Below are 26,738 nucleotides of genomic sequence, written 5' to 3'. Positions count from 1 at the left end.
CTTCCATTTGAACTGTCTTAGGAAGATCCTGAGGATCACCTGGTATGATAAGGTACCACACACTGAAGTCCTTGCTCTAGCTGAACTGTCAAGTATTCAGACTATACTTCAGAGAGTGCAACTCTGATGGGCTGGCCATGTTGTTCTAATGCAAAATGTACAATTGCCAAAAAGACTATTTTATGGAGAACTTGCAAGGGGTAGGCGATCACATGGTGGCCAGAAGAAACTATACAAGGACACTCTCAAAGTCTCTCTCAACAACTTTGGATTTGACTGTGCAACATGAGAGAAACTGGCATAAGACCGCTCAGCATGGTGTATCCACATAAGAAAAGGCGCTGTGCTCTTTGAGCAAAGCAGAATTGAGACAGCACAAAGTAAACACAGGATGTGCAGATTTGGGATATTCACCCCAAATATTCAAACACACTATCTGTGCCCAATCTGTGGTAGAGCATTCCGAGCTCATATTGGTCTGATCAGCCACAGTCAGACACACTGAAATTTCACTTTACAATGGTGATGTCATTTTGGTCCTCTTTGAAAAGGACAATAACCAAACAAATGCCCTTTACTAAAATATAATTGTGGCTACTAGTTGATTCTCAATGGAAAACAGTAATGGGGGCTCATGAGGTACAGTAAAAGAAACCTAATCCCTTAGTATTGCCACTAGAACATTGAGAACAGTAGCAGCTCCTTGGGGACTAGAATTTCTAATGTAGTAGTTACTTGTCCTCTGGGAACCTAGCCTGCTAATAAAAGTTGGAAATGGGGAAGTTGCCAAATGACGAGCTACAGTAATGTGACGTACTTTATCAAAAACTATACTAACCCTTAATAACAATATCCATAGCATTTATTTTGTCTACTTTATTTATTAGTAATTCTGTCAAAAATAAAAGAAACGAGGTACGTCTGGTATACCTTGTTCTTGATGAAATGATGATATGTGTACATATGTGTGTATCAATGTGTTTATATGTTTATGTGTAGAATTACAAATCCTCTTTCTAGATGTTTGTCAACCTTCTCCTTAATGATCTATTCTAGAATTTTCTCAGGAATAGAAGTTAAGCTCACTGGCCTATAGCTGGCAGGCTGTTCTTTTTCATTTTTTTAAAAATTGAAACATTTAATTTTCTCTAATCTTGTGGCACTTCTCCCCTTCCCCACGATCTTTCAAATATCACTGACCAAGGCTCAGAAATCACAACTGCCACTTTTTTTTTCAGGATTCAAGAATGCAGTTTAGTTGAACTAGGGTACTTCAATCATCCAGCTCTGCTAGGTCCTCTCATTCACTCATTATTTATCTAGATATCAATTCCATGTGAGCCATTTTTTTCTGTCATTTCCAGTGTAAAGAATCCCCTTTATTTACCCAGAAAGTGATCATCCCACTTTACTTAAGGATCTCCAGGGAGGAAGAACCCCCCTTCCTCCTGAGGTAGCTCACTCTACTTTGAAATAGTTCTAATTGTTAGGAAGCTTTTCTTTGCCCCAAACCTAAATCTGCTTCTGTCTAATTGTCTTCATTGTCCTCTTAGATCAAGCAAACCTAATTCCTCTCCTACAGGACAATTCTTCAGATAGTGACCTAAGTCTTTTCTTCTCCATTATAATTCCTTCTGCTTATCCTCATATAGCACAAATAATGTATTTCATTCTAGCTGGTTTACTCTGGATGTTACCTAGCTTATCAATGGAATCCTGCCCAACTTGTGGGGAAAATGATTATGTTGTGTTAAAGATTCTCTGTGGGGAATGGCTGAACAAGTTGTGGTATATGATTGTGATGAAATACTACTGTGCTACAAGAAATTATGAGCTTGATGATTTTAGAAAAACATGGATAGATTTGCATGAAATAATGAAAAACAAAATGAACAGAATCAAGAGAACATTGTATACAGGACCAGAAATATTATTTTAGGAACAACCTTGAATAACTAAATCTTTTGAGTGTTATAAATACCCAAATTAACTAAAAAGGACATATGATGGAAGATACTGTATACAGAAAAAGAACTGATAAATGGAAGTATGTATAGAATGACTTTACATATATATACATATATGTAAACACACATATATGTGATGGTGGTTATCTCTAGGGCAGGGATGGGGAGGGAAGAAAATAAAGAAAAAAGTTGCATGATAGCTTTATTATATATTTAATGGAAATTGCCAATTGTGCGTAATAGATTTACAGTTTCATTGGCAATCATTTTTTTTTCTGTTCTACTACTATGCTTTGGAAATGCCTGTTTTATTTCTTAAATCCAGAATACAATAAATTGTAAAAGCAAATATATTAGAATAATCTAGTAAAAAAAAACATTCTGTGCATTCACATGTACTCCCACCAATATGTTTAACCTTTAATAGTCAGCCAAAGGCAACTATTAGGAAGAAAAGGGAAAAGAATTTATGTAGCACCTACCTAGTGACAGGTACTGTGCTAAGTATTTTTTTACAAGTATTATTTTATTTCATAATGAGATAATGAGATGATTTCATTTGACTGAAAAGGAGTTCAGTGCAAAAGAATTTATTAAATATTAAGAAATGTGACTATATCTTTTTGTAGTGGCTAAGAACTGGAAATCAAGGGGATGCCCATCAACTGGGGAATGGCTGAACAAGCTGTGGTATATAATTTTGATGGAATATTATTGTGCAATAAGAATTGGCAAGCAAGATAATTTCAGAAAAATGTGGACTTACATGAATTGATGCAAAGTGAAATAAGCAGAACTATACAAAAGTTATATACCACAAAAGCAATATTGTATGATGAAGAACTGTGAATGACTTAGCTATTCTCAGCAATACATTGATTCAAGACAATTCTGAAGGATTCATAGTAAAATATGCTATACACCTTCAGAGAAAGAAGTGATGTGGATACAGACTGAAGCATACTGTTTTTCTTCCTTCCTTCCTTCCTTCCTTCCTTCCTTCCTTCCTTCCTTCCTTCCTTCCTTCCTTTCTCTCTCTTTCATTCTTTCTTCCTTTCTTTGTTCAAACCTTCTTGTACAAAATGAATAATATGGAAATATTTTACATGATTATTCATATATAACCTGCATTGAATTGCTAACCATCTCAGGGAGTGAGGAGGAGAGGGAGAAAGGGAGGGATAGAACCTGAAACTCAAAATTTTTTAAAACATTAAAAATTGTTTTAAGATGTAATTGAGGAAAAATAATTTTAAAAAAGAAATATAGATGTAGAACATTTCTCCAGTAATCCTGGGACACACTCCTACAAATATGTACACCATAAATGGAAGGAGCATACACATGATAGGAGCATAAGTAACTAGGGCACACATTTATTTGGAAGGGTAACTCATGTCTTCAAGAAAGCAGGGCCTTTGATATCTTCTAGTGGTGTCAACCTTCTGTTCCCAGTGGGAAGAACTCGTAGTGGTCTCTGATTGATATGTAGTCTCCTCCAGGAACCATTCAACTGGATACTTTTAGCCAGATGCTGCTCTACTGGACATGCATAGTCTTTGCCAGAACCTATCATGAATAGATTCCCCTGGTCACACGACTATGAAATATCTCTCAGCTGAGAGCTTCAAACTTCAGACGAAGTCCTTGGTTATCTTTTTCTTGTGAGAAAAGTGAGCTGTCCATGTTCTTTTACTTCAAAGTCACTTTATACCCCTTTGAGAAAAGCAGCTGCCATTCACATAATAGCTATAAGATGAAAAAAATGCTAACATGCTTCTTGAATTTTTTTCCTTTGCAAATGACCTCACTTGTCTCCTTCAGAGTTTTGACAATGAGGGCCCTTCTGCCAGCAGGATTTGCTCAGCCACTGATTCTAAGTTCTCTAGAACAAAGAACAGACATTTCTATCTAGGAGATTATTGTCTTCTAACTCCAGCCCATCTTTCTAAATTTCCTGGTCACTAAACTTGGTGTCATAAACTCTAGCTCATAGTTAGCCTTCTGAGCAAACAACTGTGGATTCCTATTTAGCTGACAGTTCACTAAAGCCTCCGGATCTTTTTTCAGATAAACTACTCTCCAAACATATCTCCTCTGTCTTGTTCTTAAGAAGTTAATTTTAAAAAATTAAAACAAAGAACATCACCTTTATTCAATTGTTAGGTTGAATTGTTACTGTTAGATTTTGTCAAACCTTCCAGACTTTGAAAAGTTTTTTGGGTCATGACTCTGGCATCTAATTTCTTTCTTTCTTTTTTTTTTTATTTATTTTTTTTTTATTTTGTAATGTTTAACAATCACTGCCATACAATTGTGATTTTATCCCCCCCACCTACCCCCCACTCCCCTCCTCCCTCCCCACGACTGCATACAATTCTGTATAGATTCTACATATACTTTCCTATTGAGTATATTTTCACTATAGTCATGCTATGTAGTCAGACTAAGATAAATGAAAGAAATCGTATAACAAATCAGAACATGATACACAAACACATACACATATTCTTCCAGCTTTGTGACTTCTAAAATGTTGATAAGTATGCTATCTAATCAAACCAACTCAAAAAGCATTTATTAAGTTCCTCCGATGTGTTGGATATTGTGCTAATGACTCAGGATACAAAGAAAGGCAAAAACAGTCCCTATTCTTTTTTTTTTTTTTTTTATTAATTTTTTTATTTTTTTTAATGTTTAACAATCACTGCCATACAATTGCGATTTTATCCCTCCCCACCCACCCCCCACTACCTCCCTCCCTCCCCACGACTGCATACAATTCTGTATAGATTCTACATAAACTTTCCTATTGAGTATATTTTCACTATCGTCATGCTGTGTAGTCAGACTAAGATAAATGAAAGAATCCGTATAACAAATCAGAACATGATACACAAACAGATACACATACACAAACATGATCTGCTACATTATGTGAGTGACTTCCATATTTCTCTCTCTGAGTGTGGAAGGCTTTTTGCCTTGAGGTCCACCATTGGGATTTTTTTTTTTTTTCAGAAGTTCTTGTGTTATTACAAAAATCTAAGTCTACCAGAAAAAACTCTCACACACTGTGGTTGTTGCTGTGCATAAAGTTCTCCTGGTTCTGCTCCTTTCACTCAGCATCAGGTCATATAAGTCCTTCCAGGCCTCTCTGAAGTCTTCTTGTTCATCATTTCTTATGGCACAATAGTACTCCATTACATTCATATACCATAATTTATTCAGCCATTCCCCAATTGATGGACATCCCCTTGACTTCCAGTTTTTGGCAACTACATAGAGTGCTGCTATAAATATTTTTGTACATGTGGGACCCTTTCCCATTTTTATGATCTCTTGGGGATATAGTCCTAGTAGCAATATTGCTGGGTCAAAGGGTATGCACATTTTTGTAGCCCTTTGGGCATAGTTCCAAATTGCTCTCCAGAATGGTTGGATGCGCTCACAGCTCCACCAACAATGAATTAGTGTTCCAACTCTCCCACATCCTCTCCAGCATTTATCATTTTCTTGTTCTGTCATGTTTGCCAATCTTATAGGTGTGATGTGGTACCTCAGAGTTGTTTTGATTTGCATCTCTCTAACCAATAGTGATTTAGAGCATTTTTTCATATGATTATAGATAGCTTTAATTTCTTCCTCTGAAAATTGCCTGTTCATATCCTTTGACCATTTATCAATTGGGGAATGACTTGTATGATTATACATTTGGGTCAGTTCTCTATATATTCTAGAAATGAGGCCTTTATCCCCGAGCTTAGCTGTAAAAATTTTTTCCCAATTTACTACATCCCTCCGGATTTTGGTTGCATTGGGTTTGGTTGTGCAAAAACTTCTCAGTTTAATGTACTCAAAGTTATCCATTTTGCATTTCATAATGCATTCTATCTCTCCTTTAGTAAAGAATTCTTCCCTTCTCCATAGATCTGATAAATACACTATTCCTTGCTTCTCCAGTTTGTTCATGGTATCAATCTTTATACCTAAATCATGTACCCATTTGGACTTTATTCTTGTGTACGGTGTCAGGTATGGGTCTATGCCTAATTTCCGCCACACTGTTATCCAGTTTTCCCAGCAATTTTTGTCAAACAATGGGTTCTTATCCCAGAAGCTGGGGTCCTTGGGTTTATCAAACAGAAGGTTGCTATATTCCTTGCCTACTGCATCTTGAGTGCCAAGTCTATTCCACTTGTCTACCTCTCTGTTTCTTAGCCAATACCAAGTGGTTTTGATAATTGCTGCTTTATAGTACAGTTTAAGGTCTGGTAGCGCTAGGCCACCTTCCCAAGCATTTCTTTTCATTAGTCCCTTTGATATTCTGGACCTTTTGTTTTTCCAAATGAATTTTGATATTATTTTATCCAGCTCTAGAAAGTAATTGTCTGATAGTTTAATTGGTATGGCACTAAATAAGTATATTAATTTGGGTAGAATTGTCATTTTTATTATATTAGCACGGCCTACCCATGAGCAACTAATGTTTTTCCACTTACTTAAATCTGACTTTATTTGTGCAAAAAGTGTCTTGTAATTGTGTTCATATAGTCCCTGGGTTTGTTTTGGCAGGTAGACTCCTAAGTATTTTATACTGTCTACCCTAACTTTAAATGGGATTTCTCTTTCTGTCTCTTGCTGTTGAACTTTGTTGCTAATATATAGGAATGCAGAGGATTTGTGTGGGTTTATTTTGTACCCTGCAACTTTGCCAAAGTTGTTTATTAATTCAAGTAATTTTTTACTTGAATCTCTGGGATTCTCTAGGTAAATCATCATATCATCTGCAAAGAGTGATAACTTAGTTTCTTCTTTGGCTATTCTAATTCCTTGAATATCTTTATCTTGTCTAATTGCTACAGCTAACATTTCTAGTACCATATTGAATAATAGTGGTGATAATGGACAACCTTGTTTCACCCCTGATCTTATTGGGAATGCATCTAGCTTATCCCCATTGCATATAATGCTTGCTGAAGGTTTTAGATAGATACTGCTTATTATTTTATGGAAAGTTCCCTTTATTCCTACGTTCTCCAATGTTTTTAGTAGGAATGGATGTTGTATTTTGTCAAAAGCTTTTTCTGCATCTATTGAGATAATCATGTGGTTTTTGTTAGCTTTGTTGTTGATGTGGTCGATAATGCTAATAGTTTTCCTAATATTGAACCAGCCCTGTAGTCCTGGTATGAATCCTACCTGATCATAACGTATTAATCTCGTGATTAGATGCTGTATTCGTTTTGCTAAAATCTTATTTAAAATTTTTGCATCTATATTCATTAGGGAAATTGGTCTATAATTTTCTTTCTCTGTTTTGTCTCTTCCTGGTTTGGGTATCAAAACCATATTTGTATCATAGAAAGAATTTGGGAGGACTCCTTCTTCCCCAATTTTCAAGAATAGTGTATGTAGTATTGGAATTAACTGTTCTTTAAATGTTTGATAGAATTCACTTGTGAATCCATCTGGCCCTGGAGATTTTTTCCTAGGGAGTTCATTGATGGCTTGTTCAATTTCTTTTTCTGAGATGGGGTTGTTTAAGTATTCAACTTCCTCTTCTGTTAATCTGGGCAATTTGTATTTTTTAAAATATTCATCCATCTCGTTTAGATTATCGAATTAACAGTCCCTATTCTTAAGGAGGTCAGCTAATGGGTGAGACAACATGAAAACAACTATGTACAAAGAAGATATGTGTGTGTGTGTGTGTGTGTGTGTGTGTGTGAGTGTGACTGTACATATGGATCTATATCTAGACCTACTGTTTTTACAAAAACAAGATATATCATATGTGGATGTATACTCATATATGTATATATATATATTTGTATGTGTATGAAAAATTGGAGAATTTCAGGAAGGAGGTACCAGCATTAATGGGGATTGGGAAAAACTTCTTGCAAAAGGTGGGATTTTAGCTGAAATCTGAAGGAAGCCAGGGAAGTTAGGAAGTAGCAATGAGGAAGGACAGAATTCCAGGCATGGGAACAGTCAGCAAAAGTGTACACACTCCAGAAATGGAATATCTTGTGCAAACAGCAGTGAGGAGGTGAGTGTCACCGAATCTTAGAGAACCCGGAGGGGAATAAGGTGTAGGAAGACTAGAAAGGGGAGGAGGGGACCAGGCACTGGTGTTCTAGAGTCAGCTTACTTTCAATGTGAGCATTCAAACCTTGTAGCAGCTGCTACAAACCAAAAGGGCTTGATTTATTGTTTTATTGATTTGTTTTCTAGATTCAAAAAAAGTGGAGAAAATGTTCATAATTCAGGTTAAATTCATAAATGTGTCACGTGTGCATTTTTGAGAGCTGATTGTTAAACATTTATCAGCATCCTACAGTAGCCTGTTATAAAAGACTTTAAAAGTTCAACAAAATGGTGGTACCTTACATAATGATAAGAAAATTAGGAAGAGAGGGGAGGCATTGTGAGGGAGGAAGACAAAGTTTTGGACATGTTGAGGTTGAGGGGTCTGTGTAACATACTGTGTGATGTGTCCAATAGAGAGCTTGAGGTGCTAGATTAGAAGCTGAGTTAATCAGTCATAGAGCTGAGAATCATCTGCATAGAACATCTATGTCTTTATCCAAGTCATTGGCAAAAAAATGTTAAAGAAAATAAAGTTATCTCTCTCTCTCTATCTATCTATCTATCTCTGTCCATCTGTCTATCTATCCATCCATCCATCTATCTATCTATCTTTGAGGAATTCCGTAAGATACATCTTTCTTCTAAGTTGGCACCAAACTATTGATTCATATTCTTTGGGTCCAATCATTCAATCAGTTCTGTATTTACTTAAGCATACTGTTGTCTGCCCTATATAACTTTCTGTCTTTTCCACAAAAATTATATGAGAGACTTTGCCAAATGCTTTCTTAGAATCAAGGTAAAATTTATCTATAGGATTTTTCTGAATTATTATTTTAGCAGCTTTGTTTTAAAAAAAATGGAAATGAAATCAACATGATATGACCTGTTTTTAATGAAGTCATGGTGGTTCTTTGTGAGCGATGCTTCCTTGTCTAAGTGCTCACTAACCATCCCTTTAATGTTATGTCCTAGAGTTTTACCCTAAATTGACCTCAAGCTCACTAAGTGCCTATGGTTTACAGACTCCATTCCCTTCCTGTTTTTGAACCTGGGACAATATTTACCTTGGGATACTATTTGATAATATTCATATTCCAGCCCTTTGGACCCAAACTGTCTAGTTCTTCATAGTCATTTAAGGAGCACTGACCATGGTTTATTGATTACTTCTGTCAGTTCTTTCAGCAGACACATATTTTCCCCCAAACTTATCTCTAAAAATTGTGAACTTTCAGTCTTCATTAAGCTGTCAAGATAAAAACAGAAAATTCTGATTCTTAAACCTATACTATGTATAGTATAGTGTGGGTAGCAGGATTTAATGTGGACCATTTTTGTCTTTCACTAGCTAGCATCATTGAGAATGAACTGTTTCATTGCTTTTCATGCTTTTCACCCATGAATCTTTTCCTTTTCCTTTAATAAGTTACCTACAAATTGTCACTGTCTCTTCAGCCATGTCCTATCCTGGGTATGTACCAGCCAAACCAAGAGCAAACTACCATTGAAAAGAAAAATGAACTTTTCCTCAACCTCTGCCTATCCTTCCTGCTTTATGAATTTCCTTGTTTGTAGTAGACCCATTTATGAAATAACAGTCACCACTGATTTCTGAACTGAATGCTGGCATATGCATTCTTGTGTCAACCTGTTTTCATCCCTTTATGGGACCAAAAAGAGAACAAAAACAAAAAAAGGAAAAAGAAGTCTGTGAGTGTGTGTGTGTGTGTGTGTGTGTGTGTGTATTATGCTTATGTGTGTTGGTGTATTATGTGTGTGTGTATTGGGGGGATGTATGTGTGTAGGAGTGCAGGTGAGATCCTGTAAGATCCTGTAACATTACTTTGTAATTGAGGAAATTCTCAAAAATCAGATGGAGTTGTTGTGGTTGTTTTCCCCCCTATCTTGAGTAGATAAGGGCTTACCATCAGGATAACATCTGTGCTAGGAGTGGGACATATGGAAGACAGGGGACATACTGTGTGGGTGAGGTGACTCAGAAATAGCTCATTTCTTATGGATGGAAATTGAGATCTCCTTGAAGTCTTCCTCCTCACGCCTCCCTCATTTCTTTCTTTCCTTCTCAGGTGCCTGCTGCAACGCCTGCTGGCTATTTATTTTGTATTAGGGCCCTGTAAGCTCTCTTGCCTCTAGCAGACTCCACAGACACCATTTCTCCAAAAGGCTTTGAAGAATGATCTATGAAGGACGCCACAAAACATCTCAAGATCAATTGCTGTAATTATCCCCTGAATAATTTTCTGCCATTATTCAGGCTGTACATATTGTACATGAAAGGCTACGTTGAGCCAAACCAGAAGCTCGCTGGTTCCAGGATTTACAGCTTATTGTACAAAAAAGATTTAGAAGGCAACCCTTAGGAAATACATCTGGAGATTGTTAAGAGGATAAAGGAAAATATAAGTTCTTTTAATCTTAATATTCTTTGTGCAACACTCATTACCACTAGATATATCTTCTAGGTAAGCCTTCCATAAGGATGAAAAGGCTATTCATTTTCCTTTTCTGTGGCTAAGAAGACTATCACCCAAAATAATGACAATAATGATAATGAGGGTGATAATAGTAATAATCTAATGTTTTGGTACTTCCAGGGCTGTCCAACTTCCCCATATCTTAAGCTTTAAGGGGAAAAAAAATGAAATCCCCCTGCCAGGATCTAAAAAAATGTGAATACTCTACTTGACTAGTCATTATCTATACATTAGGTGAAGAAAAAAATCTTTCCCCCCATCTTTTTAAACATAAGCTCGGGGGCAAAACATCACTGACTTTTCTAAATATCTGAAGAAAGCACGATTATACCAGAGTTGCTGGAAAAAGCACAGTCTCATTTTGAAATAATTATGATGATGATAATAATTATTACTAAGCTAGGTTAAAGGGGAGAATACAACTCCATATATTCACTATTGCATTCGTCATTAATGTTAACTGCCTTTGGCTCAGGTGGGACTTAATACTTCCTTTCCCAAATGAGGGCACCAGGGTGATAGTGCATCAATGGCTAGACAATAATCCACTTCAGCAGCAAATTTCCTGAGTCATCGTTGATGGCTTTCTCCCAGGAAAGGCTATTTAAAATAATTTTGAGACTAGAGTTTGGACATAACTAAGGTGCTTCAGTTTTGTTTTTTTGTTTTTTTGCAACTAGACACTAAAAGAAAAAATCAAACTAAAGATTGCTTAAGATGTAATGAAAAATAATGTTTTCATAAAAGGAGAATTCATTTCAAAGGTTCCATTAATGTCCACAGGAGTTATTGAGTTGACAGCAGTTGTTTAAACTTAGTGGCTAAAATCCATTGGAATAGAAGAGCCAGACTCTAACAGCTGAATGTCATTAATCAGGGTGAAGAGTGTGCATTCTAGGTCTAAATGCAACTGGGCAGGCAGCTATCAGTGAAAGGATGAAATGAATTAGCCTTGATATACTAAGCTGAATGGTTATAACAGAATAGTCCGATTTTCTTGATGCTTCAAGGAGAATAATAATATTAACAATAACAATAAGTAATAATAATAACAACGGAGTGGGTAGGAACTCTACCTGTAATTTCGGTGCTGTAGGGAACTCTCAGGTTCTTCCATTCTTCATTTGCAGGTTGGTGCCTTCTCTGCAACTTATAGTCTTGGAGATTTTCATAGAGCACAGAGAGGCAAATTAACTTGCCTAGAGCCACACTGTCAGAAGGTATCAGAAGTAGGACTTGAACCCAGGTCTTCCTGGTTTTAAAGTTAGATTTCTATCCACTATGCCATGCTAACAACAACTCACATATTTCTATAACACTAGAAAGCTTGTAAAGCACTTCGAATATATTAACTCATTTGACATGCACAACAACCCTGTGAGGCAGGTACCATTATCATTCCTGTTTTTCACATAAGGAAACTGAGGATAAGAAAAGCTAATTTAATTTCTCAAAATGACATGATTAGTGTCACAGGTGATATACAGACCTGTGCCTTCCTGTCTCCCAACACAGCTCTCTATCCACCTTCCTATATTGTAATTGCAGTAGAAAAGAAAGGGGTGAGGATTTGGGATGTGGTTATGGATGAGGCAAAGTGGGAGACAAAAGAGCTCTAACTGTTTTTGTCAGAGGTCTCAATTACACTAATGCACAAGCAGTGGGTGCAAATTTCTTGGTGGCATTCTCATTTCCTTCCCAATTTACTCTTATTGGGGAAAGAGCAGACCATGAAGGAGATAAAAGAGCAAAATAGAAAGATGACTGGACTGGGAATCAAAATAACAGAAATCTAGTCTTAATTCTGCCACTAGCTCCCTGGGTGATCTTCAGCAGTTCACTTCTCATGAGATCACAGATTTAGAACAGGAAGGCCCCTCAGAGGATGTAGACAGAGATGGTCTTATTTTACAAATGAGGAAACTAAGGTCCAAAAAAATGGAGGGATTTTCTCAAAACCACACAGGTAGCAGATTGTAGAACTGGGATCCGAGCCCAGGTCTTCAGACTCCAAATGAAATTATCTTTCTGCTATAACACATTTTGTTTCCTTTTCTGTAAATTGAGACATTTGTATTAGGAGGTCTCCTAGGTCCCTTTTAGTTCTATGGGCAACATGGCTGAGTCCACTGTGGTTTTCATGGAATGGGACCAAGTGCTAGTTAGATTTCTTATTGTAACCTGGAGGCTCATTACTTCAGCTTGACTGGAAATTTCTGGAAATTCTTTCAAGTTTTATCAAGTAGGTTATTTTATATATTTGGTTGGGAGGTTATTAGGAGTGAGAAGGGCCTATCAATCAGCAAGCATTTGTTAAACACTTATTATTTGACAGACTTTGGGGATACAAATACAATATATGAAATAATCCTTTATGCAAAGAAGTGATATTCTAGAGGGTAGGGTGGGAGTAATAATAAAGATAGATATGTTTTATATACATGTATCAAACATATAATGTGTACATATATACATACACATACACATACATAGCATACATATAATACACATATAAAATGTATATATACATACATAGATATAATGTACATAATATATGCATTATATATGTGTGTATACGTATATACATACACATAGACATACAATCATACATATATACACATATACATACATACACACAAATGTATATATATATAAATACAAATGCAAATACGTATATACATACATAAAATCTCTGGGTGGCTAGCTGGTACAGTGGATAGAGTACTGGGTCTGGAGTCAGCAAGGCTCATCTTCCTGAGTTCAAGTCTGGCCTTAGACACTTACTAGCTCTGTGTCCCTGGGCAAGTTACCTAACCCTGTTTGACTCAGTTTCTTCATCTTTAAAATGAACCAGAGAAGGAAATGGCAAACCACTACAAGAGTTGTATCAGTAAGACCCACCCCCCCAACATAGACAGGAGGGCCTGATGTACAGGTTCTTAGATGTGCTTCTCTACAAGGAAAGGCAACTTTTGAGGGCTCAATAATTACTTTTATCAAATCTATAATGTCATTCACTTAGGGGAAAAAGTCAGCACCCTGAACTTCAGAGAAAATACAGAGAAATAAAGAGCAATAGACAGACAGGGCTTCCAACCGTCTGACCGTAAGCAATACATACATCACAGATTAACAGACAGAGCCAGTTGTCTGATCATTACATATATACATAGTCATCAGAGAGAGAAACACATCTGGTTTTCAAGGCAAGAGGGCTCCTTAGTGGCTGCCTAGAGTCTTGTCTATTCAAACAAACACTTCCAGTGAGTAAGCCCCAAAGTAAAACCTCATCTCAGAGTATCTATATACTTTTCAGTCAGAAGCCATCATAGACTTTGAGAACTAGTGCCTTATTAGAAATTAACTAAAGGTGTAGGCCTTCCTACAAAACAAATCTCCCCTAATCAAACTTCCCTTAATGGGCAGGCCCATTAATGGGTAGGGAAGATCAAAACCCCAGATGGGGTCATCAAGAGTTGAACACAAGTGAAATGACTAAATAACCTAAAATACCTGTATCTATAGATATCTCTCTATACATATTATGAACACATATGTATATGTATGTTGTATATGTATATATGTATATGAAGAATAAATAATGACAATAAATACTAAGTTGTTAAATAGTCAAGTCAAAAAGGCATTTATTAAGCTGACTATGTGACAGGAGCTATGAAACAGGGATGGAAATATCAAAAAGAATAAGCATCCCTTGTCCTCAGGAAGCTTACATTGTAATGGGAAAAGATAAAACATCAAAAGTTGCTGGAAAGGGTAGAGGGAGAAATCCATGCTTGGTATGGTGGAAAAATCCAGAACAGTAAAGACAGTTAGTTTGGGTCTTTCCTTAAAATGGAGGTTCCAGGAGGAACTTAGCAAAGCAAGGAGGGCAGGCCACAGTGATTGATGAGATCAGAAAGGTTTTCCATAAAAAGTGGTACTTAGATTGAGTCTTAAAAAAAGGGAGGGATCCTATGAGTTAGAGGTCAGGAGGGAATGCATTCCAGTTACTAGGGAAAGCCAGTACAAATACAGGAAGAGATACAGTATATGAAGCAGAGATGAGGTTGGTTTGACTAGATAGAAGAACATGGCAGGGAGAATAACATATGATGATACTGAGAAGATAGTTGAGAACAGAAAATGCAGCATTTACAAACCTAAACAGAGGATTGCATATTTGATTCTAGAGGAAACAGGCCATCTCTGGAGTTTGTTGAATGGGAGAGTGACATGGTCAGATCCAAGATTAGCAAAAATTGCTTTAGTAGTGAGAATGGCCTGATGTGGGCAGTCTTAATAGAGGGATTGTTGCAGTAACCCTGGCAATAGATGATGAGGGCCTGGACTAAAGTGGTTGGTATTTGGGTAGGTAGAAAGAAGAGGTCAGATTGCAGTATATTATGGAGGTAGAATTGGCAGCATTTGACAATTGACCATGTAGGGTGAATTCAAGTGAAGAGTGAGAACGCCAAGGTTATGAAACTTAGTAGAAGAATGGTGGTATCCTTACAGGGACAGAAGAGGTTTGGGGAGGGGAGAGAATGCGTTCTGTTTTCAACATGTTGAGTTTTAGATGTCTCTGATACATCTGAACCATCCAGTAGTCATCTGGTGATATCAATTTGAAGATCAGGAAAGATACTGGAGCTAGATTATAGACCTGTGAGTATTTTGAGTAGAAATGATAGTTAGAACTCATGAGGAGCTGATAATGTTACCAAGACAGAATGTAGAGAAAAAAGAGTTGGGGGCCTAGATGGGGGCCTACAGTTGTAGATGAGCCAGCATGGAATAGAGCACAGAGCACAGGCACTGCAGTTGGGAAAACCTCAGTTTAAATTCTACTTTGATGTTTCTCCCATTCATTATAATTTTTCTGTGCAACCTGATTAGTGTGAAAATGTGTTTAACAGGAATGTATTTGTAGAGCCCATATAAGATTTCAAGCTGTCTTGGGGAAGGAGGGGATAGGGAGGGAGAGAAAATTTAAAACTTATGGAAGTGAATATTGAGAATAAATAAATAAAATATTTTTTAAAATAAATAAAAATAAATTCTGCTTTGCTGAGATTTAGCTATGTGACCCTGGGCAAGTCACTTAACTAAACTCAGCCCCAATTTACTTCTACATGATAATAAGGCTAATAATAGCAAGTAACTCCCAGGGCTTTTAGGAGGATTGAATGAAGTCATCTATGTAAAGCACTCTACTAACTTTATAGTGTCATACAAATGAAAGCTATGAAAGGTGATGCTCATGAGCCATAAAAGTGGCCTGAGAAGGCAGGATTAAATATGGGAGGGGGACCAAAAGAGAGAAAGGTCATATAAGACCTGAGAAGAGAGAGTATCCCAAGAAGGTGGACAATCGTGTCAAATGCAATGAACAGGTCGAGAAGGAAGAAAATTGAAGAAAAAAAAAAAACAAAACATTCGATTTAGCAGTTGAGAGCACTGGTAACTTTGGAGGGAACAGTTTCCGTTGAATGATTGAAGTTGGAAGCCAGATTGCAAAGGTTTGAGGAATGAGTAAGAGAAAGGGGAGCGGGGGCATTGAATAGACGCAATATTTTTCTCAGTCTGACAGAGAAAGGAAGGAGAAATATAGACAAATAATTTAAGGGGATGTGAGGCTTTAGTGAAAGCTTTTTTCTCCTTTAAGATGGGAGAGTCTTGAAAGGACCTCCGAAAAGTGATTCCTCTCTGTAGGCTTTCTATCTACTAGGGGAAAAAAAGAACCAGCCTCTTCAAGTCTTACCCAAAGGATCATCAAATGGTTGGGAACATGACAGTACCCTAAACAGGCACCAAAGCTTCCATCACACACACCACACACACACACACACACACACACACACACACACACACACACACACACACACACACACACACATTGAAATTTGAGGATAATTGCATTCATCAGAGTAATTGCCCAGAAGCACTATTAGCTAATGAGATTAGCCAGGAGCCCTGTCCAGCATTGATTAATCAAAGAATAATGCCAATGCACCTGCTATAAAAAATTTCTCATTCTTCTTTTTCCTTTCTTTTCTTCTTTTCTTTTATCTTCCTTTCCTCTTATCTAATTTTGAAGAACAGAAAAGGGAGCTATATTGGTGTTTGAAAATGGGACAACACTCTTTACATCCTCTTGTTTTATAAAAAGCCAAGGGTCCCTAAGGTTAACATTCCTTGGAGCACAGTGAGTGACTCTAAATATACCTTCCAGACTGAGGCATAAAGTCCAGACCAAAAAAATGAAAAAAAAAGTTAGGCTTTTTAGAAGTGTCAAAAAACCTCAAAAGGCCTTGCCCAAGTAGAGAATCACTTCTCAATGCATTAGTTTCCCTGTTTATAACAAAGAGAGGAATGAAAATGGAATTCACTCATTCCCTTGTTCAACAAGCAAGTGGAGGTGGGAGTGGAGAGGCTTACTGTATGCTACATGTACGTAAAGGTTCCTGTCCACCAGAAATTTTTAAACTAGTTTTCTAATGCAGTCAGGCTGTAGAATAGTTCCATTAATAAGTACATATTCTAGTTTATAAAGATCCATTAAGGCAACATGGCGAAGAGTATAGAGTGCTGACCCTGGAGTCAGGAAGGCTTTGATTTAAGTCTGATCTCAGACACATGCTAGGTGTAGGACCCTCAGATTATCTCTTTGTCCATCAGTTTCCTCATCTGTGAAATGAGTGGATCAGATTAGATATCCTCCCAGGTCCCATCCACCTCTAAATCTGTGACCCAAAGTTGCAAGCAGATGCCAATCTACTTTCTTAGAGGGAATACACTCACTATGAGTTCCCTGTATCACTAAATTCATAGGCTTAGTTAAAAGAGAGAGAGAGAGAGAGAGAGAGAGAGAGAGAGAGAGAGAGAGACTATATAGATCCAGGATAGATAACTTAGTTCCAAAGAATTAGACCATAATGGAAATATACTGTACCAAACATAATTTGTTCTTTGTTGAATAATTCAGTAGTCACTTCAGGATCATTTTATTGAATATTCATTCATTGATTCACTCATCAGCAAACTTTTATTAAGTTCCTACTATATCATTATGGTCAGTGCTAGAAGGCGGGAGGGGGGAAGATATAGAATGTTTATCAGTTGGCATTATACCACAAATAGAGTGATTAATGGAAAGTCGCAATCAATAGAGTGCTGGATAACAGAACTTTTATTGTAGTTCTGCATTGCCATTTTGTTAGAGATAGAGGGGTGGCGAAAATGTATTTCTCCTAGCTTGACATGAATTATGCTATTTTAGAATAAGCCTCCATTTCCATGAAAAATGAACAGCCACATCTAATTCCTGTGTTTTCTTCTTCTTCACTTCAGATATTCAGGAAGGCAAACCAAGAGACAAAAAGAGATCCCTTTCTGGTTTGCACACCTGGGACCAATGACAGACAAGCAGAATAGGAAGTCCTAGCCCCCTCCCTACAAACAAAACAAACTGCCCCCAAGGTCGGTTTCTCACCAGTTGTGAACTCAGTCTAACTATATGTTTTCACATACCTGTAGGAAATGGATTGTGTACAGTTCTCAGTACACCAACTGATACTTCTCCCTGCTTTGGCCTGTAACTATCAATGAAATTAAATGACTTTACTGACTTGTGCACATAGGGAAAAGAACAAGCATGGTTGGGAACAAGCATGGTTGGGAACATGTGTGATGTGAGAACAGACAAAGCCAGGTAAATTCAGACTAGTGTCCCTACTGGAAGGATTCTCTGCCTCTGATACTGTTGCTTACTGCCTTGCTGAATCAAGTCACTGGACTGTGAGCTGGTTTTTCTGTGACTCCACATTGTTGAAGTCCTCCATCAGTCAATATTTTTTCTGCTTAGCAGGCACATAATGGTAACTGGATTCACTATTCTCTCCTACTACCATCTTCTGGTTCTCTACTGAATTACAGATGCTCTGTGCCTTTTCCCCATAGAAAGTATCTGATACCTCTTTTAGTTAATGCTCCAAGGGTATATATCAGCTACTTTGTGATTCAGACCCAGAGCTCTGGTCAGTTAACCACAGAAGCTTAGACTTTAAGTCTTATTTTAAAGCTTTAAGAAAGACAACCTTTTTTTCCCCCTGTCTCAGTTTCCTCTCTCTGAATTCAGTCTACTCTTGGAGCCTGAAAGGGAAAATCCCTTTCCACTTCTTCCAACCCCACCTACTCAAATCACTTTATGTGAGCTTTATTTATCAAAACTAGAAAAACAGGATGGAGTAAGCAACTTTTGACCTGTCTTGACTTTCCTATAATTTGCTCAGCATTCCGTTAGTCTGAGAATACTTTTGTGAAAATGTTAGCCCTGCATGATGACTGTTCTATCCAATGTCTTTCCTAAAAAGCAAAACAAAACAAAAAAACCAATAACAACAACCTATGTTTCTTTGAGAAGTTACATTTACTTTGTGGGGATCTTTCCAAACCAAAAAAAAAAAAAAAGAACCCAAACGTGCTATCTCAGTTATTAGACAGTACAACTGTTTAGGCACCTCTCAATGGAATTTATGGTTTAAGAGAATCTGAACTGACAAATGGAAACGTGAAACAGAGGGGTTTTTATTATTTACTTGACCCTATCTTCTCTATTCTTCAAATGTTTCATGAGGAAGAAATTGGCATGTACTTAAGTCAGATCAGTTTCTCGACCCTGTTGTGTGTTTCTAACATCTGCATTTACTGTACTTGCAGGGGAGGTGAAGAGATCAGAAATGTGGAAATTAACCTGCCAAGGATGTAAGGTAAATATAATCATGTCTGGTAAGAAAAAGCCAAAGAAAGTCAAACAAAGAAAAAAGAACAGAGAACATGGAAGCTTTGCTACTGCCTACAGAAAATTTGGAATAACTGTTTGAAAATGTCTTATCCAAGGGCCATAAAAACATGTCAGAAAAGTAAAACATCAGTATGCCTGCTTTTAAAAATTGTTCTTTGATTGAATCCATGGAAAATGGTGGAGGTAGGGCAATGGGTCTGCACCATGAAATACTTAAATAAGACTGAGATGAAGGAGAGATCAGAGTCTCTGGTTCAGATAGTGAAGGATTCACAGTTTCCAAAATATAGGAAATGAAGAAGGGACTGCAGGGAGAGGAGGGACCAGGGAAAGAGCTGGAGGTATGGGGAGGAGGGAAGAATGAGGGACCAAAAAACTTGATGCTGAAGTCCTCACATAAACCTTTGGGGACCGAATAATAAATTGCTGTTAAATGAAAGTGTTACCAAAGCAGATGGAGAATAGCATCAGAAAATCAAATGACACATTTAAAAGGGCAAAACATCAATATTACCTAAAGAACTGATCAAATGTGTCATTTTGAAATGCACACCAAAGAAATGAAATCACGAAATGCATTAGAACGGTGAACAGGGAGAAAGGAGAATGGGAGCTTGGTTGACTCCTGCCATGCAGAAAATCAGACGTTATGTGCTGGAATACATGAATATAAAGGGAGGCAGGTTGTTTTCTCTATGCATTTGGAAATTGTCAAAAAAGAAATTCCACCAAAATGGTGGAAAACGTTAGGTAATCACTTAGAAGTAGATTCGTTCCAGCCAAAAGGACGGGAGTGTTTCTTAGAAAGGTTTCCTGAATCTCTACCTCATTGGGTCTTCTTTATCTATTTTTCATCTTAGAAAGAGTCTATTTGACTTAGGGTAACAGATTTCAAACTGGAAGGAAAATTAGAGGTCAAGCTAGTCCAACCCTATCATTTTACAAATAAGGAAACTGAGACACAGAGAGGTGAATCATTTTATTCAACGTAGCACAGGTAGAAATTGTCAGACTTGGAATTGGATCCTAGGTCCTCTGATTCCAAATCCATTTCTCTTTCTACCGTGCCTTGTATTCAGACTTTTCTAACCCTCTTGGGCTCTCAGAGGGGGTAGAGTATACTCATGGAGATATTATTACAGGATTACAATATTTGCAAGTTGGAAGGGACTTCACTAACCATCCAGTGTAATGTATAGAAAAGGAATCCCAGCTTATACACTCAATACATATCTGTCCAGCCTCTGTTTGAAAACCTCCAAGGAGTGGACACCCACTCCCTTAAGAGGTAGCTCATTCTACTGTTATTCGTCTCCAATCATCAGGAAGTTTTTCCTGGCATCAAATCTAAAATTTTGCCTTTTTTCAACTTCTACCCATTGCTTTTGATTCTATTATCTGGAGTCAGACAAAACAAGACTAATTCCTCCTGTACATGACAATTCTTTAAATAGTTAAAGAGGATAATCATGTCTCTCCTAAATCTTCTTGACTTGAGGTTAAACATTCCTAATTCCTTCTCTTGATCTTCATATGGCCTGGGCTCTAAAGCCTTTGCCATCATAGTAGCCTTTCTCTTGGAAACTCATCAGCTTAGTAACATCCTTCTGGAGCTGTGGCATGCAGGACTGAACATGATAAATGCCCAGGATGAGATTTGAGGTAGAGTACAATGGGTCTCTCACTTCTCCAGTTCTAGACACCATGCCCTTCCTTGATTTTTCTCCTATTTAATCTTGAAACTCACAATTTGGCCATGCCTTCTTTCCAATAAGGTTCTTTCCTTTGGGGCTTATTAATTGCCCTTCATCACTGGAACATATTAGTCCCATCATCTGCCTCTCAGTCAAAAGTTCTCCTTCTCTTGTACATTTACGCTTAGTCTGATGGTTAGACAGAGAGAATCAACCAGACCCTTAAATAGCATGTATAAGTAGTAGTATGGTGTGTGTGTGTGTGTGTGTGTGTGTGTATACAGTGGGTGTTGTATTATTTTTTATCATGTAGGTTATATGTGTCCACATGGGTCTGTTTAGAGGTGGCTCAAAAGAAGGCTAGAATTGATATTTCTAGCATTTCTGCTTCCCCCTTTTCTCCAAAGGAGACTATGATTGCTGCTAGAAAGGGAAGCAAGAGGCTAAGTCCAGAGACTGGCTACTCTGCTCTTCAGAGAGAGGGGGTATGGGCTAGAATTATATCTATCTACTCCCTCAAATATTGGTAGTTTAAAGAAAGTAATGTTTTTTGGTCCAGCCCATACTCCTGATCACTATTCCTTAATAAAGAAGGACAGTCCCAAGGGAGACAAACATATATACATGGTTTTCCTTTTATGAAATTCATTATATATTCATCTACCTATCTATCTATTATTTATCTCTCTGTCTATCTATCTATCTATCTATCTATCTATCTATCTATCTATCTATCTATCTATCATCTATCTATATCTCCAAGGCTTGACTTTTCACAAAATTCCTGTTCCACAACAAACACACATAGCAAATAGAAAACAGACCCGTTTATCTAAGTCTATAGCAAAACACAAATCAAAGGAATTATACATAGGAAAAAATATACCAGAGAACATAAAATGAATGAGCTTTTTCATTGGGACTGAGATAACTCAGTAAGAGAGAGAAAAGGTAAGGGAGAGGGAGAGGGAGAGAGAGAAGAAGGGAGGGGGAGAGGGAGAGAGAAGGGGAAAGAGCCTGAGATATTATCCAAGGGGAAATTACTCAAACTTAGTAGCGTAGCCAGTTAAGGAAAGGGACATTATAGAGATTGCTAGCTCCTCTCTATGCCAGCTTCTTCCCGGAGTCTTTCTGACCCTTCAGTGACCTTGAAGAGATTTTGGAATGGTGTATCTTTATCAAAGTTAGAATCCAGAAAAGCTGAGATCTCTCTTCTCTTCTACTCTCACCAATTCTTCCCACTCCTCACACAAATGTGGGAAGTTGAGTAGATAGTCTCCACCAATGAAGAATCTCATATGTTGTATAGTCTTTTGAGCCAAGTGTTATACATTATTTGTTCTACTTCTTACCACCAAGATAACTGTCATACTCTATTACTAGTGCAGAATTTGTCATTATTACAGTTTCACATATCGTGTACAAAAAGATGATATCCAACAAATGAACTGAATGATCAAAAGAGGGAATAGACTGATCACATAGTGAAACTGAGGGATGAAGAATAGAAAGCTCTGATTCTTCATCATTATCTTGTATTATCAACAAAGCATAGAGAACATCTCTTTCTTCCATTCCCCAGAATGTTGGTGGGATAACTCACAGCAAATTTATGGAGGGATGTTAACAATAGTCTCATGGTATAGGCAGACATAAATGGGTTGCAGTCTGTATCTTGGGAAGAAGGACATGATAAAAAATGGACATTCTGGCTTGTTGAAAATAATTGCAAATAACCTCACTTAGAAAGAAAAAGAAGAAACCAATATGGCTGCACACATAGCTCTCTGATAAAGTCAGATTTTGAAAGGAAAAGCACAAAAGATAGAAGGGAGTAGACAATCCAAGAATGAATTCAAAAGGGTGGCATGAACTTGTAATAATAGTCATTGTGTGGAGACAGTGCATTCATAATGATGCTAGTGGAAATGAAATAAAATAAAAAGCAGAGTGGATGGTTCTTGGTGATATTCTGAAAAGGATATCCTCAAAGCTTTTGCTTGAGGAAGTTGGTAGAGTGTTAAGAGGACAAAAGAAAGAAAGTTTCTCAACTTTGCTTTTACTTCCAACTTCATTTTCAAATTGGAAATCTTAAGTTGCAATTATTCACAGGGCATAGTATCCCAGGATGGCGGAAAATGGTAATGGCATACTGTTTTTATGTTGTTCACTACATCTTACACAGATCCTTCCTCCCAATAAAACTGGGGAATGAGCAAGAAATAATTATTACCCCCATTAATGATTTGGAGTCAAAGGACATTGGGAGGCAATATGGTACCTGGCACATTTGCTATGCTGTTCAGTCACAACTAACTCTTTGTGACCCCATAGACCCTAGCACGTTAGGTCCTTCTGTCCTCTACTATCTCTCAAAGTCTGTCCAACTTCATATTTGTTGTTTCCATGGCACTATCCATCCGTCTTATCTTCTGCCAGTCCCTTCTCCTTTTGCCTTCAATCTTTTCCAGCATCGGGGACTCATTTCTCAATGAGTTCTGTCTTCTCATTATGTAGCTAAAGTATTTAAGCTTCAGCTTCAGTATCTGACCTTCCAGTCAGTATCCTGAATTAATTTCTTTAAGTATTAACTAATTTGATCTCCTTGCTGTCCAAGGGACTCTAAATCTTCTCTAGCAATTTGAAAGCATAGATTCTGTGGCGCTCAGCTTTCCTTATAGTCCAACTCTCACAGCCATACATTGCTACTGAAAAAGCTGTAGCTTTCACTGTATGATCCTTTGCCAGCAAGATGATGTCTCTGGTTTTTAGTATGCTGTCCATATTTGCCATAGCTTTCCTTCCAAGGAGTAAATATATTTTAATTTCATGGCTGTAATTCCTGTCTGCAGTGACCTGCAGTGACCTAGTACATAAGTGTTTAATAAATGCTTGTTGACTGTCTGACTGAAAGCATGATGGAGGACTTGGGTATGAATTCTTTCTCTGTCACTTATTTCCTAGGTGACTTTGAGCAAGTCTCTTAACCACTCTGGGCTTCTGTAGAAGGCCTCTAAGGTTCCTTCTGTCTCTAAATCTGTGATCATATTAACTAGAATTTGAAAAAAAATCAGGAGTTAATATTGGAAGAGATTTTAAAGCTCCATCTCAGAATTATATTTAAATTTTTAATTAAGAAAAAAATTTTTTCTCTTTTCTATCTCTCCAAACCCTCTCCTCTCAAAAGAAAAACAAAACAAAACAAAACCCTTGTAAAAAAAAAAGTATAGTAAAGGAAAATAAATTTCTACACTAGCAATGCCCCGACCTCCCATACATGTCTCAGTCTATATCCTGAGTCTGCCACTTCTCTGCTAGGAAGTAAAAATCATGTTTCATGATGAGTACCCTGGAATTTTGTGGTGCTGTGGATAGAGAATTGGACCTGGACCTGAGTTCATATCTACCCTCAGACATTCAGTTTTTTGACCCTGGGGCGAGTCTCTTCATGGCTGTCTGCTTCATTTTTCCCATCTATAAAATGGGGATAATAATAGCACCTATCTGCCAGGGTTGTTGTGAAAATAAAATGAGACTATATTTAAAGTTCTTTGCAAACCTTAAAGCTCTATATTGATGATGATAGTGTCCTTAGATCTTTTAAAGTTGTTTATTTTTTACAGTCTTGTTATTATATAATTTTTTCTTCTGGTTCTGCTCAATTAACCATGTCTTAGTTGATTCAAATCTTACCACATTTATCTGAAACTATCTTCTTCATTTCTTACACTACAATAGTTTTCCATTATATTCATATATCATAAATTCATCCCTTCCTCAAATAACTACCACTCCCTTAATTTCCAGCTTTTTTTGTCCTCTTTGCTGTATATGGGTCCTTTCCCCTTACTTGAATCTCCTTAGATTATAGATATAGACTTAGTATTGGTATTGCTGGACCAAAGGGTACACACAATTTAATAATAGAGAGCATATTTAAATTACAAATGTTTCTCCAGAATGAATATATCATTTTACAATTCTCTTTAATTGCTAAATCTAATAGTCTTTTTTCAGTCCTGCTTGTCATCTCTTAAGTTTTCAACACTGTCAGTTAGCTTCTCTTTGCAATTCTTTTCTCCAGGTTTCCATGACACTGTTCTGGTTTTCCTATTACCTGTCTGACTACTCCTCAGTCTCCTTTGCTGTATCTTTGTTTAAGGTCACACTCATTAACTGTGTGCATGACACAGTTAGTGGGAGATCACAGGGCTCTGTCCTGGGTCCTCTTCTCTTTTCTCTGTACTATTTATCTTGGTGATTTCATCAGCTCCCATGGATTTAATCATCTCTATGCTGGCGATTCTCAAATCTACTTATCCAGCTCTAACCTCTCTCTTATCATCCAGATTCGCGTCTTTACCTGCCTACTGGATAGAAAGGGTTGCCTCATAGACATTTTAAACTCATCTCATTCAACCTGAATTCTTTATCCCCCCATCCCATTTTCCTAACTTCCTTATTACCACTGAGGATAGCATCATCATCCCAGTCTTGCAACCTGAGTATTATCCTCAACTCCCCACTCTTGCCTCACCCCCATATACAATCTGTTGCCGAATCTGTTGATTTTTATCATGTTCACATCTTTCATATATACTCCATTCTCTCTTGACGCTGCTACCACCTGGTGCAAGCCCTCATCACTATATGCCTGATGAGTATGAGATGAAACTTCAGATTTGCTTTAATTTGTATTTCTCTAATGATTAATGGTTTGGAGGATTTCAACCCTCAAAATTTTAAAAAGAAGGAAACTAAGATCTATAGAAGTTAAATGGTTTTTCTATATAAAGTTCTGCATATAGTTAATGGCTGGATTTGAACTCACACCCCTTGACTTATGCCACATTCTTTCCACTAAACTGTACTTCAATTCTTTTTTTTTTTATTTATACATTTATTGTTTTTGTTGTTCAGTCATCCTTGGTCATGTTCAATTCATCATGACCCAGTATGGTTTTCTTGGCAAAGATACTGTAGTGGTTTGCCATTTCCTTCTCCAGCTCTTTTTATATATGAGAAAACAGGCCAACAGAGGTAAGTGACTTGCCCAGAGTCACACAGGTAGTAAATATCTGAGACCATGTTTAAACTCAAGAAGATGAATCTGCCTGATTCAAGGTATATAATTATACCTTTTAAGCTACTACCTTGATGTTTTAAAATAGTTCAAGTTTCCAAGCACAGATGATTCAGATCTCAGGAAACTGAAAGAATTTGCAGATGTGATCATGATGCCACTTTCAGCTATTTTTAGGAATTTCTAGGACTAGGAAAGGTGCCAGAAAGCCAGAGATAAACAAATGTCCTAATTTTCAATAGTGCCACATGACTAAGAAAAAAAAAAGATAACACAAGTTAGTTTGCATTAACAGAAGTAAAAGTAGCCAAATTAAAGCTGATAAGAGACAGTCCAACTATATTCTGCACTATTTAGATGACATCTGAAGCATTTTATCTAATTTAAGTGCCATCAGTTTAGAGTGACATTCACAAATGAAAATATGTCCAGAAGAAGGAACAAGATAGTGAGGATTTTTCAGATGTTGTCATTTGAGGAATACTTGAGCAAATTAGGGGTGTTTAACTTGGAGAAAAGAAAACTTGGAGGACAAGTTCTTATGAGACAATTCTTCCAAGCTAAATGTTGGCAGCAAAAATAGCATCACCCAAA

This window comes from Notamacropus eugenii, chromosome 2, assembly GCF_028372415.1.
Source record: "Notamacropus eugenii isolate mMacEug1 chromosome 2, mMacEug1.pri_v2, whole genome shotgun sequence".
Classification (NCBI taxonomy): Eukaryota; Metazoa; Chordata; class Mammalia; order Diprotodontia; family Macropodidae; genus Notamacropus; species Notamacropus eugenii.
The sequence above is the reverse complement of the archived record's forward strand: the minus strand, read 5'-3'. Positions refer to the sequence as shown.